The sequence below is a fragment of the Cajanus cajan genome, chromosome 3 (genome assembly GCF_000230855.2).
Source record: "Cajanus cajan strain Asha chromosome 3, NIPB_CcT2T_4, whole genome shotgun sequence".
NCBI classification, from domain to species: Eukaryota; Viridiplantae; Streptophyta; class Magnoliopsida; order Fabales; family Fabaceae; genus Cajanus; species Cajanus cajan.
The window spans coordinates 64898370-64903503 of NC_138519.1; the positions used below are offsets into that span (position 1 = coordinate 64898370).

General features: G+C 29.0%; 1 long non-coding RNA gene across 1 annotated transcript; it reads left to right on the forward strand.

The window, feature by feature from the left end:
• Window positions 1–1369: 1369 nt before the first annotated feature.
• Window positions 1370–4873, forward strand: LOC109800762 (uncharacterized). The gene is made up of 2 exons (XR_002239958.3): window positions 1370–4529; window positions 4636–4873. It is a non-coding gene; the product is annotated as an uncharacterized LOC109800762 (long non-coding RNA).
• The last annotated feature ends 261 nt before the right edge of the window (window positions 4874–5134 follow it).

Sequence of the window (5134 nt, forward strand, 5' to 3'; positions counted from 1 at the left end):
AAATCCAAATTCATTGAGTACAACCTTGCTTTCATAGTTGTCGCAAATGAATACTAATTAATTTTATGTTGCTTTCATTGATAGCACTTTGTAAATATATTGGAAAAATATTTTGGTTTCAGTTGTCTAATTAGTGTCATAATTGATTGACGTGAGTAAAGATTAAATTAAAAATTATTTTCTTACAATTTTCTACAACTATAAATTACCATCCCGTTAAATTAAAGCCGAACATAATGTTGACTATACAATCATAATGTTTTATTAAGATAAGAAATTGATTTGGACACTGCATTACAATATATATACGCATATATATATAACATAAAAATCATCTTCAAATCCCTTCTAATCCTTATCCAGTCTCCTATGAAAATTAAAATTATCAATAAAAATCATACTTAATCAGGAATTATAAGACCGTACAAGAGTATCGAATCATAAACTACTATTGGTTGATCTCCTTGCCTGTTGTTAAAGTATGAGTAATTATTATGTTGATTTTGTATATACAAAAGGTTTTACACACTTTAGCTACATTCGTACGTATACAAGCATTGATATGTGATTTCTTTGGTTAGAATGATTTATGTCGTCTACTCTTTCAATTCAATAATAGATTTTGAGAGGGAAATTATACCCTGCAAAATTTTGATAACATTATTAAAGATTTTTTATTCTTTGGGTACAGATTAAAGATTGATTTTGTTCATTTCAAAGTACATACAATAAAAGAAAAAAAAAATATTAATTATTGGCTAAGAGAGGGATCCATTTTTAAGTTTGGATGATTTTTACTTCATATTCGAGTGTTTTGTTAAAAACAAATTGAGTTGAGGGGGTCTCTCCTCATTTGAAAAACACGATCTTAAATACTAACTTTTTATCAATATTTATAATGAAATTAAAAATTGTTGATCATAAAAATAAAACCCAAATCCAATTTACATAATTATTATCTAACCCTATAAGTACTTTATGAGGCAAAGGTGAATGAGTTCATTAATTTCTATGTACGCAAGTGTAAATTTCTTTTTTCTTCATATTATCAACCACTAATAATTTGTAATTGGATGGTCGATGATTGTGTAAAATCTCTTGCATCATGAGTGTACATACTACTTGTTTTTAGTTACATGAATAGTACTATTTGTGTCGTTAGTTTGTGTACTTAAACTATAAATCTTTGATATAGATTTTTTTTTATAACGACTTTGATTTAGATCTTATTTACTTATTTTATCACAATACATATTAAAGGAAAATATAAATTAAGAGTAAACAATTAATGTATAAATTTTTCTTCTATCAAAAAAAGATAATATAAAATTTTCTTATACTTTTATTTAATCACAAAAATTATTATTATTATTATTATATAATATATTTATTAATTTTTATAATAACTACCTTAACAATCATATCAATGATTAATTTTAATTAGCTGATTGTCCAAATTTGTCTTAACGATTTAAATATAAAAATTAAACTCAAATCAAATACTTGCATGTATACAAGAAATCTCTCATCTTTTTTCCTCCCAAGAAAAGGATCTGTCATCCAAGACGAGGACCACAGTGATACTTTTTTGCTAATAATAGTTTAGCTTCTAATATAAATTTTTCCCATTCCGTTTTTATTTGTTAAGGACCATTATGTGGTCCCCTTTCATATGAGTTATTATATGATTAACAAATGTAAACCCTACAGAGTGAGAAGGAGAGAGAGAGAGAAAGGAGAGAAAAGAGTCATTGTCAATAGCTGTAAGGAGGACCAAAACCTACCATTAAATACTCCCTCTATGGCACAGTGAAAGAAAAGAGACATTGAGCTGCGCACAAGCATTCATGTGGATCAGGAGATAAGAGGATCACGAGGCCTTCTTTTAATTACTCCAAACATGCATGGCTTGTTCCTTTTTTGTTAATATCTATGTATCAAGATATGTTGGTACCCTCAAGGATTTGCATCAATGGGGCTCATCACTACTCTTTTCACAAGCATGTTGGTTTGAGAGGTTGAAGCTGCCAGCATGATCTGGTAATCAGCCACACACTCTTTTTTCTCATCTCATGCATATAATAATTCCTCAGAGAAAATACTGGTAAAAAATAATCCATCTATTCATTCTTAGATCCAATTCAAGGTTTCCAGTGTGTATCAATTTGAAAAAAGTTATGGAATTTGAAGAACAAGTGTGTCAACTTTACCTGCCTTTTTTTTTTTTTGAGTTTTTATTTTCTTTAACTTCTTGAGCCAAGTAATAAAAGGGACTTGTAAACTGGAGTCCTTAAAGGAAACCTACCAGAAGGGAAATTCGGTTATCATTATAATAAGTGGTTCCATCAGGTCATCTAGCAGCTTCAATCACTCAATAACCAACAGATTAGTTTCTCATCTGATGAATTCTGGTACTGTTCAACTACAATCTCAGTCTCAATTTCAATTTCTGGTACCAGGCTTTCACTTTCAATCTCATTTTTTTTTTCTGAGATATTGTTTAATTTCTTTTTGTACATGTCTTCTTTTCTCTCCCCGGTATTAATTTTTAGTCACTTTTCCATATATACATATTCATGCACATATACTAATTAATTTGTTAATAATGAAAGAAAATGTTTGTCTGCAAAAATGAACAAAAGAAGATGGAAGAGTACTATATATATGGATATATATAAGACAAAGGATATGAGCTTAAATTATAAATAGCTAGTGAATAATTCATGACCGGCATGAATTTAACATATTCTGGTTTAGTACTATATATTTCTGTGTATGCGAGGTTCTACAACATGAAAGAGATCCATCTCAGAGAAACAATCGTTCACGTATTTCTTTTGAGTCGTACTCATTTGTCCCATAATCTCATCAACCTTTCTCTATACTGCATATAAAATAAAATAAAAAAATTCTCTTTTTTTGGGATGCGTTTTCTGATATGAGTTAGAGACGAACGGAGTGGTTAAATTTGTTAGTTTCCTGGGTAGACAACTGTGTGTGGTCCAATCTACCTAAGCCCTCTGGAATGTATTCATTCTATTCAGAATCTGCTATAGAAATATTTGGATTATATTCATACTGTAGATAAAGATCCACCGACTGAAATGTTCTGAAGTGGAGGTAATCGAAAATGCATGGACTCTTTTGCACTTCCCTTTTTTTTCCCTTAAATTTTGCTTAGGTTGATTGGTGCTGCATCTCAATTGATCTTAGTCTCATCATGTTTTAGTTACATTTATGGTTGTAGATTGTGGTACAGTTGCAATTATGTTGTGCATGTTGTGGTTGATACGGGTTAATTGCTACCAATATGGTCCAAAAACATAACTTCATGCTCAGTCTTGGTAGTAATTGCAACTAAGAAAATGTTTTCTGAATATTAAAATGAGACAACAAAAAGTTGTCCTTTTTAATCTGGGGATATATTTTTTTTTATATATATAAAAGATAATAAATGAGGGAGGAAAATATAATTGTGTACTGTACTGTTACATGCGGTATCGATTTTTTAATGTACAAAAACTGGAATTACTGCAATTAAGACATTTTGGTAACATCACGTGATGCTGTTCAAGTCTGTAATTTAAAACTGGCTGTACATGACAAATGTAAATAAATATTTTCATGCTTTTATTAAACTGTTAAAAATTTCATTTCAGATTGAGAGGAAATTTTACATAGTAGCCTCTTCAAGCCACTGAAATCAGATACTTAATTTCAATATTAGTTGGTTTAACCTGTAATTCGATGCCACTTTGTTAGGCACTTGGCAAGGTTTAGAGAGGAATTATCTTTTCATATGCTGTATTATTGGAGCTATGTATCTATCTTTCTTTACTTTGCATTTTCAAAAAAAAAAAAAAAAAAAAAACTTAATTTCAGTGTAAGCTAGTTAGTTATTAGGTTGTGTTTTGTCTGCCGTTTGAAGCTAAGTAAGGGATATTTGAAGGGATGTCTTAAAATCATAAAGAAAAATCAAATTTCTATACTTTTATTTCGTGTTTAGAGTTAACTTTTGATGACGATTAATCTTGCCCTAATTAAGATTGCATCTTTTTTTAGCAGGAACTAAGATTGAATTTGAGATAAGATTTTAAATTCAACTAATTTATTTGTGTGGCTACGTGTCTTTGCCATGGATTCTCAGATTGCGTGTGATATCTCCTATTATATACATGTGTATAAATATATATACACACTTATACAGCTGTTTTGCTTTTATTTTATGTATATGACAAATTAAGGAAAAATCTATAATGGGTTGACAAATAGCATATTAATTGCCAGTGGTATGTAACCTACATGTGAATCTAGAAGTGGCTTATAATTTATTGTGATAGATATGTTAGCTCTTAAAATGCTTTCCTACTTTGGCTGCAGTTTAATTAGAAACTTATTTAAATATCATTTGAGCTGTTTAGTTGAGCTATAAATAATTCAAAATTTTCTGGAGATCAATTCCTAGCGCAGATTGCTCCAAGTCCATCACATGCATCCATGTTCATTTGCTTTTAAGAAGCTAAAATCAGGTATATATATTTCAACTTTAATTCTAGTTTCTGATAATCATATATACGTACACTTCACATGATGGATTTAAGTTTTTTGAAGGTATTTGTGACATATTCTTTGCAGACAGTCGTGTGGTGAGAATCCTGTGCTGCTTACCTCAAAGATTTTAAAGGGGCTGAAAATTACAGATTAAAAAAAAAAAAACTAGAAACAAGAAACAAGCTAAAGCTTTGTGTTCCACAAATTAATTATTTAGGGTCTATTTTTTTTTTCTTTCCATATTTATAGTTGTCGCATATTTTCTTTGTGTCATGTGCCATGCTTACATATTTATTGATTTTCCATCCACACTTTTTGGAGACGATTAAACTAATTTTCGACTCTTTAAATAAGAATTGTCTCCTCTAAAATAATTTACAGGATTAGGTGTAGAATTATACTTATTATTGAAAAATAATAATAGTTAATATTAAGATAAATGCATACCCATTTATATGATTTTGATTATATATATGTACATATATTTATTTTGTTATAATTTAATTTATACAATTATATAACTTGTTATCATAATTTCAGTTGTTAATTTTATATTTTACCTTCTAATTAAATTATATTCCTC